Genomic DNA, 16,610 nt, shown 5'->3' on the forward strand with positions numbered 1-16,610 from the left:
AGTGCAATAGGCAAGACCCACCGCTCTGCCATAGCGTCCCTGTTACACTAGTGAGCATTATCTCTGCCTACTCTGACAATGGAGGAGAGAAAGACAAGAAGAGTAAATGAAGCTTCCTATAATTCTCGCTGTGACTGGAAAGAGAGGGAGAAGAGAAAACGGAGGCCGGCTTCTAGGTCGTTCACAAGGATTGGTGTAATTTTGGAAGATGGTCACATACTATGGTAGTGAGTAAAAGATAAATACCTCAGGTGACATCCTAGCTCCAGTGAAGTCAATGGCAAAATTCCCAGTGAAGTCACAGTGTGGCCAGGATTTCACTCTTAGATTATATAGAAAGGCAGTACTAGATCCAGTTATGGACATAGAGTCTGAACAACATGAGTTAGGTAACAAGAGGGCTAAGCTGTTTTCTGGGAGTATTATTTTGAAAAATAAATTAGCTTCACAAGATGAGTCTAATTCTGGTCCATTCCTTTCTAGAGACAAGTCTGGACCGAATTCTTGGATCCAAACTTTGCAACTGGACCATATTTTCCTACTGAGTTAAACCAAACCCTGACTCCAGATGACCTCAAACTTTGGGTAACTTTTGTATCCTAATTTCATGGCTCTGACTCATCTCCCAGCAGATGCTATAACTGGGGACTTCATAAACACAGACGTAGCTGCTCAAATTGCTGAGCTGGTTCCCAACTCCCTGGGCAGCTGTTCCCCATGCTGTCTGACACCACGCCCCCCACACCCCCTGGTGCCACTCACCAATAGGCCCTGCACGTAAAATGGAGACCTAACAATGAATAGCATGTTAAGATGGCACAATTCTATTGTCTGGCTCTTCAGATGTTCTACCACTTTAAACTGAACTCAGTGACAAATTCAAGTAACGATACTACCTTCACTAAAGCGTATCACACAGGTACAGAACACTAATGGAACGTGAACAGAAAATTTGCACGTATGAAGATACCCAGTGTCTGATTTCCAGAAGTGCTGAAGCAGCCCTCCCAAGCAGGTTCAGGGCTTACTGAAGTCAGTGGGAGCAGCAGGTTCTTGCTACCTCTGGAAATCAACAAGTTCATCTAGTACAGCTCATTGCTAATTCAAGATTGCCTGTGACACTGTATTCTCAAGCGCTGCATCTCACCATCTAGTTTTAAAGCATGGTTCGAGTCATATGTCTGGTACAGCATTTTCCCTAAGAGTGCTCTCTGTTGTGTGTAATGTATGAATCTCTTAGGCATCAGGATTGTAGTGAGGCTCTGTTACTAGAACGCCTTACTATTAGCTTTATATTATATATCGTACGAGGGAAGCAGTGGTGCACTGGGGCCAGACAAAGGGCCTCAGCATTACAGAATGGGAGCCAGAATTACAAGGACTGTTACCTATACCAGCCGCTGGTAACCACTCATTTAGATCAGCAGTTCACCCTGGCTCTCTCTTATCGCTCAGGAACTAAAGTTCTTTCTTAAGTAAATTCCCTCACTAACTAATCCCACACAGAGCATCTCAAACCATCACAAACACGCTGCCAAGCTGCCTCCTTGTGCTGACTCCACAAACAGTGCAGTAATCAGGCGCAGTATCCTGGTGTTATCTTGCTTAGTGAGGCAGACCTATACAACTCACCTGGCTCCAAAGATGCTTGTAAATAACTGCTGTCCTCCACAGGCCCTGTGCTGCCTTGAGATCTCTCTTCTACCATACCGTGTATTCTTCGCTTATCTAAGCTTTTTTGGTAAGCAATTGGCCTTCAGATTACTGTAAGTAAAAGGAAAAGGCCATTAAGGTTTAATGCTCATATTTCAGTACCTCACCGCTAATGGAAACTTTGGTTTCTGGCCCTTATGCAGTAGAACCCAGTTAGTCCCAGGAACAAGAGCAGAGAAATGCAATATGAAGGTTTGAAAATTGGCAGAAGAGCACGTACATCAATCAAAAGAAAACAATAGGGGAAAGGGTCATGACCAAAGTGTACAGGATACCCAAGGAACTATAAAAGCAGGCCAATAAAAATCAATGGGATTTCAACAAGGAAATACATCAAAACATAAATGAGCAATATTAAGGTTATAAACCAAATGTCTGTAGTTCTTCAAAGCAGATCAACCCCCTAGGTTCCATGGCAATGCAAATAAATCATCATCAGCGGAGGGATTTGACACACTTGGAAGAGGTTACCCTCCTCCCCTTCCCACAACACCACCTTCTCTGCAAAAGCTCGCATGAACAGCCAACCATGAGAGCCACTTAGCCAAGTAGCATCAAAGCCTTCAGATCCCCTAAAAAGGATGAGTTTCCTCTCCAGAAAATCAGGCTTACAGGACACTCCATACTCCTATGAAAAAGAATGACTCCCTTCAAGTGTGTCAGATTCTACACGCAGAGGCGTTGCTAGGGATAAGCAGACTAAGCAATTGCTTAGGGCCCTGAGCAGCTAAAGGGGACCCCCATTCACTTTTTTATTATAAGAACTTGCCTGTTTTAGTATTGTGTGTGTGTGGGGGGTGGGGGGCTGAAAATATTCCTGCTTAGGGCACCCAATGGGCTATCACCTATTCTGTCTATGCGTATTGCTGTATTCGCAACAAAAATTAAAACTGTTTCGCACGTCATCCTTCTGGGGGACGATGCAAAATGACGACCTTTCAGGTCAGATTTTTAGATAATTGTTCTAAATTCCACTGTGTGTTTCGGTTTGACTATCATCCTGTCTCCTGCACTGTTCTGCGCTGCTAGTCTCCCTTTGCACTGGTCAGCTAATGCATAAGGACCAGAGACGGGCTGTCTCCCTCGAGCTGGGGATTCCGCAGGCATGGGGGACATTCCCAACAGAATTGAGCTGGCTTAGCCTGTTCCCAGCTCTCCTCCCAACTGCCCCAATTCAGGTGCCATGTCAGGGACAGTGAAGGATTTCCTCTCTGCAAAGAAGGAAGCTAACCCATAATGACTATAGAAGTGAAGAGCTGGCCAGTAACCTAGGGCACATCAATCTTTTGGAAGCCTGACACAAATTAGTCAGTTGCTTTCCCAGGACTTGAAGAGGAAGCTCATCTGCCTCTCCGACCTCTATGACTAAGTAATTCTGACTGTCCTCTGAGCCCTATTGCTGGCCCTGCATCCTCTTCAAACTTATCCTCGCCTTCATGAATCTTCACTTCCAGCTCTCATCTCCTGCCTCTCACCCATGCTGCACTCTGCCAATTCCACTTCTCTTCAGGGTCTCTTTACATCGTCGCCCTATACCTGCGTACATGCTTTCTCCCGCGATGCCACTCCCTGAGTCTAGATCCACCTCTTTGAATATGGAAGTGCCTTAAACAGGTTAGACCATGTAACCGCTTCCTCTGCAATCAAACCCTATCCCTTTTGTCTCTCTCTGACTTTGCTCCTCGCCCTAGTCCCAAAGATGTTAAAATAATATTTAAACACAAAGAAATCTCCCTCTCAAAAAAAAAAAAAAAAAAAACCAATCACCCAGATGCAGACACTGAGAACTAGCAAACTCATGACCCCATTTTATGTAAAACACGCCCTTCTCTTACCTGCTGCCCTTGGTCATTGTTTTGTGTAATCTGGGCCTCCATCCCACAACTGCATATGCAAGTGCAGACTCTCCTTCCTGCAAAGTCACATCAAAGTAAATCGGTCTTTGGCCAGTGGATTCCTTTGCAGGATCAGAGCCTTACAATGCCAAGCTCTTCAGGGCTGGGACTATGTTTCATAACTGCCTCTAAAGCAAAATGCAAATGCATGGTGCTCTAGAAATAATACTCATACATTTCTTAATAGGAAGGAAAGGGGGGGTGGATTTTTGAGACTTGTGCAACAACTAACTTACACCTGCCTACTTCTGGCAACAGTTGGAGGCGTTGGGGTTTTTTTTATTTTAAATTACATAGCTCCAGACAAACCCATGTGGGTAACAGATGCTTTATGAAGCAGTTGCTTTGTTTAGCTTAATCTGTGTAGAGCAGATAGAAAATTAGTAAGAGGTGAATGAATATTCCTTGTGTGAGTAGCAACAGGTTTTGTGCGCATGAAGTCTTCCATAGTTTCAACCTCATCTTTCCCCACAAATAAAACTGTATCTGTTCCACATTTTCACAACCGAGAGAGACTGGCTCTTAATCTACTGAAAACACCAAATATTTCTTAGTTATAGTAACACTGCCATCTAGTGGCTCTGGGGTGAAACAGAAGTTTTTCTGTCTTCATGAACTTGTCACAAAAGATAAAAAGTCGTAAGGTTCCTGTCAACCCTCTATTTTTCATTTGGAAACCAATCTTTGTGATACCTCTATAGATTTTTCTGAGTACAGCTCAGGCTAGCTTTAATGAGGTTTTCTTGTAGCCTGAAGTATGTGCTAGCCCTCTTGACTGCCTTGGTTGAGTGGTGTTTTTCAAATATTGTGTCAGTCACACTCAATGAACTGGAATAGCATTGCTGTTTATCCGTTTTCAGTTAGGGCTAAGAGGCTTTACATGGGGGAATAGGATGCCAGTGTGGAAGTTGCGCCAGTAACTAAGCAATAACGTGATCCTTGTTCCTTAACTCCAGTGACGTGATTTTTAAGAGGCCGCAGATGTGAGCATATTGGCTGGGCCTTTGGTTTTGCTCTCCGAGCATCTAGGGCTTGCACTCTGGCCAGATACTTTTCTTCAGACCTAGAGAATCCTGGCAGATTCTCAGGGATTTGTGCGGTTCCCGGGGGACACACCAGGGTCATCTGTGGGGAGACCCGTTGTGACTCTACAGCAGTTATGGGCCACAGTGGGCCCTCATGAGCACTGTATCCATACTCCTTGAAAAAGAGAGAGCCATCCTTCAGAGCCACTCGAGAAGTTTGTGTCTCTACAGCATTTGTATTATTGTACCCATTTTCTAATGAGGAAATTGTGACAGTGTCAGGAATAACACCCAGATAGCCTATCAATACCCGCTAAAGACTAAAAGACAAACACACACAACTCACCAATGTTTTAATCAACAAGTTACTTAAATGAAAGCCAAAGAAACTTGTGCAAAGTGGTTTCTCTTTTGAGATGACCTAGTATGGCTAAGTACCCCCGGCAGAAGCCTTCAAAGGCATCAGGGAAGCTGGCAGGCAGAGAATTGCAGTAATCAGTCTTTGAAATGATAAAAGCCAGGCAGCACCTTTCCTGCATCGGGCTGCATTAAACAATTTGCTTGCACAAGATTTTGGTGGTAAAGGGAGAGATGATAAACAGAAACCTGAAGGGAAAGGAAAAAATAATTTGGAGACCATTTGGAGACCACCTCCCACTCCTGATCATATTGGGAAGGCTGACCCAAAATCCAGGAGTTGATTTTTTTTTTTTTTTTAATGGGGGGAGGAAGAGAATGAAGGAAAGTAATAAAAATGATCAGAACCTATTTTTACACTTAAAGTGTCATTCCCAATGTTCTCTGGAGAACAGACAAAAGCAAGAGACATGTATAATAGATCTCTATCCCACACAGTAAATGTAATATGATCTTAAAACTAGCACTCAGGATTTTGTTCTTGTAGGCATCATATAGTTTGTGTGATGAGCCGAGCTCTCCTATGGTTTATGATAAATAACCCACTAGCTGAGCTACCCTCATTTTCTTATGCATGGGATCTCTGACACTTGTTCACAATTAGTAGTTTAATTGTATTTATACTACAAAAGCTGGATTACAATGAAAACCTTTTCAGTCCCACTACCTGTACAGTGGTAAGGGAAAACCCCCAAAAGTGACTATTAAACTTAACAGGTGTAGGGAAGGTAAACTATCTCTAACACTGGAGTCTGAGGGATTGACTTTTAAAAGACAGACAAAAAGCATTAAAGTCTCCATTTATAGTTTGGCTAAACAATTATTTGGGTACATAATAACCTCTATAAATATTTGTAGTTTGGAAGATGTAAACAGCATGGATGGAGAGAAATTCTTTAGAATGGTAGCAAGAATTTTAAAAAGTATATTTAGGATAAATATTAGGATATTTTTCCTAATGTTGAGATCTATTGAGCTGAACAGTTGTGAACCAAGGCTTTCTTGGTGCCAATTGGCAGAGGGCATGCATAGGATTTTACAGGGATTCCCTGTGTTGAATATTTACATAATAATTAACTAAAGATTGACATGTGAGGTATCTACCAAGAGCCAGCAGCCCACTGGTCATCATAATCAGTGTGAAATGTATATAGTCTGTACTGAAAATTATGTTCTTATGGCAGATAACCAGGGCAGATAACCAGCTTGTCTTGGATAAGTTCCTTTCAAACAAGTGGTAATAGACTCATCTTTCTGTCTGGTTGTATATATTGGGCATTGTCTCTCACATAATGTATGCCTGTTTGCATACTGAGCCAAAAGCTAATCGAATCATAGAATATCAGGGTTGGAAGGGACCTCAGAAGGTCATCTAATCCAACCCCCTGCTCAAAGCAGGACCAATCCTCAACTAAATCATCCCAGCCAGGGCTTTGTCAAGCCTGACCTTAAAAACCTTTAAGGAAGGAGATTCCACCACCTCCCTAGGTAACCCATTCCAGTGATTCACCACCCTCCTAGTGAAATTTTCCCCCCTAATATCCAACCTAAACCTCCCCCACTGTAACTTGAGACCATTACTCCTTGTTCTGTCATCTGGTGCCACTGAGAACAGTCTAGATACAGAGTTTGGAAAATATTTGAGAGGAAATTTACTTGAAGAAAAAACAGCAGGAGGAGAGTCTTTCTGCGTAAATACAGTAGATCTTGGGGGCATATCTGGGGGTGCAGAGATACACCTGGATCCTTCACTGAGGAGGCAAACTAGCAATATGTGTCTTATCACTGGCTCTAAAACTCTGGAAGGATTGTGGGGTAAGCCTTACTCTATAACACATGAAAGTATCTAGTTAAGGCTAGGTTCTAGAATGTGTATTATGATTTTATTGTATATGTAACCATTCGTTTCCAATACTTCTACTTGCTATCACTTGAATCTTTAGCCTTTGTTAAATAAACATTGACCTGTTTTCACTACAAACATATCTAAGTGCTGTGTGTTAAGCAGAGCAGCGATCTGAAGTTTACCTGGTGAGCTGGAAAGTATGGCTTTTGTGAATAATGCAAGCGTCAAGTGACACAGGGGCTGGGTACTCCAGGAAGGTGCTCGGAGTGTTCCGGGGATGCTGCCTATCGCTAACCTGGAGGGGGTGGGGCCTGCAGCAGTCTAGAAGGAACTGCTCATGTTGCCCATTGCTTCTGGAGCTGACCCACGCAGGCATAAACAAGACTTCTTCATGCTAAGGGCAGGTTGTAGCATAGTGCCCTTGGCATCCCTGGGAAGTGTCACAACAGTCACCTAAAGGACATCAGGAAAAATTTTAAATTAAAATCAAGGATGATCTAGGCTGAGCAGAAGGAACTAAACCAGTTAATATAGGATTTACCAGAAACTATTATACCAGTTGACTAATACATATATATACTAGCAAGTGTCTATTATGCTGATACTACTACCCACAATATATATTTTAAGCATTTAAGTATACATATTATTAAGCATTATTATAGTAGTTATATAGCCCAGATTGGCCTATACCTTTGTTATAATCCTGTACACTCATGCTAAGTATCCCACCACACCTTGCATTAGCTGAAGTAAGCCTTGGCTTGAGTTGCTAGGAAAACTGTCAGTGTCAAGAGAGATGATCATTTCTTCATGGCAACAGGAAAGGAATTACCCACAGAAATACGGCAGGTGACTTCATGCTCCTTAGTACCTGGAATGCATGAGTTCAGAACAAAAAAGAGGGGTGTTTCAGAAACAAGCAAGGTAGAAAGCAGATTAATTAAATCCAGTTTCAAATGACAAATACAATACCTTTTACTGGTACACAAGTAGAGTATAAAAGGATGGCTTTAGAGTCGCAAATTCAGGGAGCACACCTTCCGCCTACGGTGAATGTAGCATTGCCACACAGGATTGCTCTTTGAAGACTGGTATTGTAGAGAACCTTTTTCTTATACCATATTAATACACCTGACTGACATTGATTATTTGGTCTCTTGAGTATATTTCATAATGAACCAAAGTGTGGTCAAGCTGGCTAGATCGTCGGGCTCAATGGGTAGTGATCAACGGTTTGATGTCTAGTTGGCAGCCAGTATCAAGCAGTGCCCCAGGGGTCAGTCCTGGCACCAGTTTTGTTCAATATCTTCATTAATGATCTGGATGATGGAATAGATTGGGCCCTCAGCAAGTTTGTGGATGACACTAAGCTGGGGGGAGAGGTAGATAAGCTGGAGGGTAGGGATAGGGTCCAGAGTGACCTAGACAAATTGGAGGATTGGGACAAAAGAAATCTGATGAGGTTCAACAAGGACAAGTGCAGAGTCCTGCACTTAGGACTGAAGAATCCCATGCACTGCTACAGGCTGGGGACCGATTGGCTAAGCGGCAGTTCCGCTGAAAAGGACCTGGGGATTACAGTGGATGAGAACAGTGTGCCCTTGTTGCCAAGAAGGCTAATGGCATATTGGGCTGTAGAAGTCGGAGCATTGCCAGCAGATCGAGGAAAGTGATTATTCCTCTCTCTTTGGCAATGGTGAGGCCACATCTGGAATATTGCATCCAGTTTTGGGCCCCCCACTACAGAAAGGATGTGGACAAATTGGAGAGAGTCCAGCAGAGGGCAACAAAAATTATTAGGGAGCTAGGGCACTTATGAGGAGAGGCTGAGGGAACTGGGTTTAGTTAGTCTGCAGAAGAGAAGAGTGAGGAGGGATTTGATAGCTGCTGTCAACTACCTGAAAGGGGGTTCCAAAGAGGATGGAGCTAGGCCGTTCTCAGTGGTGGCAGATGAAAGAATAAGGAGCAATGGTCTCAAGTTGCAGTGGGGGAGGACTAGGTTGGATATTAGGAAAAACTATTTCACTAGGAGGGTGGTGAAGCACTGGAATGGGTTACCTAGGGAAGTGGTGGAATCTCTATCCTTAGAGGTTTTTAAGGCCCGGCTTGACAAAGCCCTGGCTGGGATGATTTATTTGGTGTTGGTCCTGCTTTGAGCAGGGGGTTGGACTAGATCACCTCCTGAGGTCTCTTCCAACCCTAATCTTCTATGATTCAAGCAATCAGCCATGCAATCAACAGAGGATGATCAGCAGAAGTTGTGCAACAGCACAGAGGATGAGACATGGTCTCCTGTGGTTTGTGATAGATACGCCACTAGCTGAGCGTATTCATATGAATCTGACAGGTCTTTTCTATCAGTAGTTTCTACCATTTTTAGACCATTTATTCTTTGTTAGTTATTTTGACCCCGATTCAAGAATGTACTTAAACATGTGCCTAAATGTAAGTACATTCACTTCAGTTGGACTATTTACACACTTAATTAGGGACATGGTTAAGTACCCTCCTCAACAGGGTCCCAAGCAGAAGTCAGATTTTCCTCTGGGAGAAAGGTGGTCACAGAGGTTTCTTTAGATGGGTTCTATTTGAAAGCTGTTTTCTTGAGTGTTTATTCTGCATAAACCCAATATAATCCTAGTTCTTCAATAAACAAGGAGTAATTGGGATGGTTCCATCTGCATCTTCATGGCAACATAAATATACCATGGAACTACAGAAATAATTGGGGAAGTTTCATTGTGACTGAAGTACCAGCAGGCAGAGAGAGAACAGATCCTTCACTGTGGTCCTAGACCTGGGTGTGAGAAAACAGCTACATATTAATAAAGGTTATTTGATCCATTGTGCCCACAAGGTTCATCTTACCTGGGTTAGATGGGGAAGCATGATGCTTGAAGCCTGCTCTTCCATCTGGATAATGTAACCCAAGAACATTGTCATGCAAGATCTGTGTGTATGTGACACATTGACAAGGCGATAAGAAGTAGACAGTTTTTCACACTAATGGGGAGAGTCTGTCTGAGGAGATGCACAAAGTCATTCCCTCTTTTTGCTACCTCATTGCCCAAAACATTTGGTTCCATTACTCAGAATGGAGGGAGTGACATGGTAGGAGGTAAAAATTAGTTTGGGCAGAAAAGAGGGTGGGGTAACAGATGATCAGGCCCTAGGAGAAGTGATTTTTGAGGAAAGGTTAAGAGTGTCACATAACCTGGGCTAAGAGGTAAGCAGTCAAACATTTAAATTAGTATTAGTTGTATTATGGTAGCACACACAGACACCAACAGAGAGCAGGGCCTCACTGTGATAGGAACTGTAGAAAAGCATAATAGAGATGGCCCTTGCCCCAAAGCTTACAATCTAAATAGACAAGACAGGCTCAGAGGGGAGACAGGCACAGAGAGGTGAAATGAAGTGACTTGACCAAGGTCACACAGTAGGTCAGTGGCAGAGCCAGGAATTGTAAGGCTGGTAAGGAACCAGCTCCAGAGGAGAAGATAACAGGTTGTGCTGAAAAGAGCTATTGGGCTGGAGGGAGGTTACTGGTGGAGTTCCTCAAGGATTGGACTTGGAACCCAATGACCTAGGCACAAGTAGGAGGAATATACTAATGCAATTTGCTGACAGTACAAAGTTGAGAGGTACCATCAATGGAGAGGAGGATCTGAGTATTGCACAGGAAAACCTGGATGACCTTGAGGACAGGAGTAATAGAAATAGGAATTAAATGTAATAGTACAAAGTGCCACACCATGCACTAAGGGACTAACAACAAGAATTTCTGCTAGAAGCTGGGGGCTCAGCAGTTGGAAGTGACAGAGGAGGAGAGACCCCTGGGTGTGTGGGTTGTCATAGGAGGACTATAAGCAATGTGTGCAGCTGACAAAATGACAAAATTGATCCTAGGTTGTATCGGGCAGTGCATTTTATTTAGAGAGAGAAGTATTCATGCCATTGCACAAGGCATTGGTAAGACCCCATCTGGAATACTGTACAGTTTTGGTCACCCATGTTCAAGAAAAATGAATTCAAACTGGAACAGGTGCAAAGAAGAACTGGGACGAGCAGGGGACTGGAGCACCTGTTTTATAAGAGGCGACTGGAAGAGCTTGGCTTGGTTAGTCTAGCAAAAAGAAGGCTGAGCAGGGCTCTTTATAAATACATCAGGGGAGGTAAATACAAGGGAGGGTGAATAGCTATTTAAGATAAAGGACGGCATTGGCACAAGAACAAATGGTTATAAATTAGAAATAAATTTAGGCTGGAAATTAGGTTTCTAACCATCAGAGGGGTGAGGTTCTGGAACAGCCTCCCAATAGGAATAGATGGGGCAAACAACCTAAATAGTTTTAAGATGGAGCTTGATAAATTTATGAATGAGATTATATAATGGAATTGCCTGCCATGGTAGGGGACTGGACTTGATGACCCAGAAGGTCCTTTCCTGACCTCTGTCCCTGTGTGGGGCTAAAACCCAGGTCTCTCACCAACTCCCAGCACTCTGTCCACTAGCCTAACCTCTCACTGTTCTAAACACCAAAATGGAAGATAGTTTGGTATGATACAGAGATGTATAATGAGAAGCAATGGGAAGTAATTAAGATAGAGAGAACTTAGGCTGAACCTTAGCAAAACATTTCAAGTAGCAAGACAAACTAAACTGGAGAATAATCCCATGATGAAAAGAGGTGGAAGCCCCATCAAGATGGCACTTTTAAAACTAGATGAAGCAAGGCACTTGAAAATAGACTACAGGGAATAATCCTACATTGCCTGGGAGGTGGATTGGATGATATATCTTCTACTATTCGTTTTGTCCTGCTAAGCTGAGTGAAGTCCATAGACCATTGGCAAAAAGCATTTTAGGATAAAGCATCAGTGGAGGAACGAAAGAAAATTCAAGTTGAGCCATTAGCCAGCAATATCAGACCGAATAGGAAATAGGCAGTTTGAGCCACAGCCATTGTGTGCCCCAATGCAGCTTTATAGATCTCACACTGAAGTATTAGCATTCACCTGGACTCAGCACAAAACCCGAATGCGCTCTCACTGTTTTACAGCTCCATGAACACCGCCATTTATTGCTCCCACCATGAGAGCAATCACATTAGAGTAGAGTAGAGAATGGACATCCTTAATAGGATTTGCTGTCTGTCACTGCTGCATGCTCTTTTCAGACGGACTCAAATAATAATAATGTATTCGATTGTCAGACTCTGTGGGTCACAAAGCCTTTCATTTGAGAATCTTAAAACTGTTGATGTACTTTAAACCTCAACTCCAGCATGTGAGGGATATTGATCATCAAGTGTTTTCCCACCCCACCTAGCCCTGCCACTGTCCCAGCATAGAAGACACTGGCCAAGATAGAAATGCTGGATCAGAGCTGGGTGGGAGATGGTTTCCCCACTCAATTGGGACAGGAAGTAAATTTCAAAAAAACATCCACAAACAGAAAACCTGAAGAAAAAAAAATCAGTTCTGGTCAATCAAAATGTTTTTTATTGATCATTTTGAAACTGTTTCAATGTTTTACTTTTAGTTTAATTTTTTAAACTAAAAAAAATAAAAAAAAAAGTTCTAAATTTAAAATCATTTCGAACCAAAAAGTCAAAACCTTTAATTCCAAGAGAATCAAAAATGAGATGTTTTGACATTTTCAATACTCTTCTTTTTTTTTTTTTTGGACAATTTGTTGAAATTGACACATTCCTGGGGGGTGGGGGTTCAGTTTTGAATAATCTGCCTTTACCAGGGGAAAAACCTTTTGTCAAAAAATTCCTGACCAGCTCTGCACTAGAGTCTGACATGTTAAAGTAAGACTTTCCAGGAGTGAAGTTGTCACATTTTGGGGTTCAACCCAGACCAGAGAGATGTTATATCACCACTTGTGCTGTAACCCCGAGTGCCTTAAAAGGCACTGCTGGTGTAGCTCCTTTTCTGGACACCCCCAGCTTGCATGCAGTGTGTGTTGAACAGCCCTGGTTCTGCAGGGCTCTACCGGCTTGCTCTTTACACTACAGCTGGTCTCCACCAGCTTTGCTTACTACTAGCCAAGTGACACCAAATATACCCTCAGTCCTGAAGTTCCCCAAAATCATCTGTCCTGAAATGTCCAGCCCTTTCCTGGAACATTCAGAGTAATAAGGTTCCATTGCTCCTTTAAAGAGACAAAGCAAAGCAGCTTAGTTGCTTTAATTGGAGTTAATAATCACTTCAAGCCCTACGCAGTACTGGGTTGGACTTGAAGTGTCCAAGTAAAAAGAGAGAGGTTTCAAGTGAGTTCAAGTATAAGGGATTCAGAAACAATTAGAAGTGTGAAATGCTTTCTAGTGACTAAGACTTACCAAAACTATAGTCTTGGTTCAAGGTAAGATTCTTACTACACCTCCTTCCATCAAGAAGGCTAATTGCCCCTTGGTCAGGTTCTCCCCCAGAGTCCAAAATGCTCAATTCTTTTGTCATCTTAGGTGAAAGATCGTTTGGGGTTCTTTGCCCCTCTCTTTTATAGTCCAGTGAACTTCTGAAATGCATCCTTCTCAAAGTTTAGGGCCCCCGCTGTGAGGAATGGTACCATGAAGTCTGATGGACAAGGTTCCATGCCGGTTTCTTCCCCAGTAGTGCTTTTCTACAATCCAAGTTGATCTCTTCCCTGCAATCTCCAGTATGCCAATGAATGGCCATTTGACTGATTGCCAATTGTCTGTGATTGCACCTGGGTGGAGGCATTGGCCTTTCCTTTGTCTGAAAAAAAAAAAAAAAAAACACGGTTTACCTACTCCTCAGACTTGCCTGGTTCAAACATTTTAGTCTCATATGTCCTTCACATTTGTACAGTCCTTTGGGTGTTTACCATACATACACCATGCAAGAATATTAGTGATAAGTGTTATTGGTCTTCCAGTGATACCTTACATGCCACTGATTAGCTACAGATTATGACATCAGTGAATTGGGGTACATTGAACTGATCAGGCCAGATGAAATTCTGATTCCAGTGAACCCCTTTCCCTCTAGCATTGGGATGGTCTTAGGGTCACAACAGACCAGTGTTCGCAGCAGGCTTCTGAGAACCCACATGCCTTAGTTCTAATCCAAGCCAATGACTCACTGTACAACTCTGCACTTTAGTCCTATGGGTTACTGGGAGAGGGGGTGTGTACACTCCCTATACCCTGTAAAATGGGGAGCCACACAGAGGAGCTGTAAATTAGTCATGCAATCTAAGACACTAACAAAGTCAGGCAGGGAGGCGAGGAGAAAAGCTACTCATTTTTAAACATTTGGGCTGATTTTTCCCTCCACTTTCTACAATGGTGTTTAACCCGGCTTTTGGGTGTACAATGGCAAATAGGGGGCAGTTTTATACACTGGCTTCAAAGTCATTCAGGTCCTCAAAGAATTTTAGTTTGGATCTTAATATTTACTCTGGGCAATTATTCCTGGTCTTCTTTTACACATTGATTCTACAAACAAGAACATTACTATTAGGATGACACCAAAGCATGCATAATATGGAACTTAAGAAATGAAAGGAGCACGTCGAGCAGCAAACAAAATTTGCTGGATATTAATGTATTTGTCGGTGTTGCTGATGTGTACAGGATGATTTTTGAACCTTCCAACTCCACACACAAAGCACATCCAAACTGAACATCTATAACTCATCTTTGTTGTGGTGCCAGATAAGCATTTGTCATTTTATTTTTCTGTTCTTAACAAGTCAGGACATTAATTGTAATGTAATATTGTCATCATGCTTTTCAGTATGAACAAAATGTATTATATGGAGCTTTAAAAAAGCTTGCATCCCAATCATTGGTAAACTAAGGGGCTATTTTGTTATGTCTTGCTAACCCTGGCAAGCCTTTTTAAATGTGGTAACTGTTTTGTTTCCAAAGCCAGGTCCTGTCTCTGTGTTAATTCACACTCAGGAAAGGTGCTGGATTGACAGCTCTACAGATTAATAGCCTGTCTAACCACAGAACAAATAGAACCCAGGCAATGGAAGTGAAGATGTGTGCACACACACAGGCACATGTAGCTTCTCTCTGACCTGGAGGATTAGACCTAAAAGCAAGAGGTTAAATTAGGCTTCTAGGCATTTTAAGTCCTTAGCCACCTTGAAGAGCAGCAATAACTGTTGAGGCCATTTTTGTGGCCTTTAGGACCTGGACTGGAACTAAAAACTTCATTCATATAGGCCACTGAAAAGCCATCATATGGGAGAAAGTCACTCCCCACTAACCTGCAATAGATGTAATGTGCAAATCATAGTTGGGATACAAATTCTTGTGAAGTGCTCATAAGGCTTAGTGAATACAAACACAATAGCACCAAAACATCACATAGCAACATCAGCTCCAGCAAGCCAGCCAGTTTGAGGCAGCTGTATTTGGGTTCTGCTAACCCAGAAAAGAAATTAAAGATATAATCGGAGATAAACAACAGCTTCTCACTTGACTTTCTTCCAGGCTCCTCCTGTTTGTAGATTAATACAACTGAGAGTTTAAAAGGAAAATGTCAGCTTGAGATCTAGTCAATTTCAAAAATGAGTTCAGGGTAGTTTCAGATACTCCACCTGCCTGTATTCTCCTGCCAATTTTTGTACTTTTAAAAGAAATGGAAAATGTAATTGCAAATGTTCTTTACATGGCAACGGGGAGAAATCAGGGGACACTGACAAGTATTTAGGATAATTGGCTTAAGTTCTCATAAGAAACATTCTCCTTCTGTTAATCCAAAGCATTTGCAATTGGTTTTGACATAAGAACGTAAGAATGGCCATATTGGTCAGACCAAAGGTCCATCTAGCCCAGTAGTCTTGTCTTCTGACAGTGGCCAGTAACAGGTGCTTCAAAGGGAATGAACAAAACAGGTAATCATCAAGTGATCCATTCCCTGTTGCCTATTCCCAGCTTCTGGCAAACAGAGGCTAAGGACACCATCCCTGCCCATCTTGGCTAACAGCCATTGATGGACCTATCCTCCATGAATTTAGCTAGTTATTTTTTGAACCCTGTTATTGTCTTGGCTTTCACAACATCCAAAACAGAAAGCAACCTTGGTAGTTAAAAGTCTTCATGTATTGATGGCATGAGGATGCCTGAAACCATGTCTGAAGAATCCTAGGAAGACCACCAAAGAATGGAAAAGATACTGGTTGAGATTTTTCAAAGCAGATGTGTGTACACATCCTAGACTACTTTGAAAATCTCAACAGCGGTTTATAGTGACTGAACCAACACCAGTCTACATATCCTATAACCCACCAGGTGCTGGTTTGTTGGGCTAGGTGATTCACCTAAAATAGATTTATTCTGACCCAACCTTTGCATTGTTGAAGTTATTTATATCCTGTGATAGAAAATTCTGCTGCAACTCAAGCAGCACCCTTGCTGTGATGGTGGGGGACACTCAGATACTTGAAGGCCTTTTATTTGCAAGAGCATGCATTGAAAATGTAAGCTACCAGTCTAAATGGCAAGTGGTGTAACATGGGCAGAAACAGCCCAGATTACATGGTTGTTCATGCCAGGAATTTCTGTTCTCCTTTAAAGTTGGAGTTTGATGTTTTTAACCTAGTTTTTAAATTTGAATTCAAGGGAAGGTAAGTCACTTTTAACCCTATAAAACCTGAGCCCTTTATAATAACTCGTCACCCATCTGTAGATAAATGGACCTGAAGCCTAATCCTACAAGGTGGTC

Source organism: Terrapene carolina, unplaced genomic scaffold, assembly GCF_002925995.2.
Source record: "Terrapene carolina triunguis isolate 2854851 unplaced genomic scaffold, T_m_triunguis-2.0 Scaffold96, whole genome shotgun sequence".
Taxonomy (NCBI): Eukaryota; Metazoa; Chordata; order Testudines; family Emydidae; genus Terrapene; species Terrapene triunguis.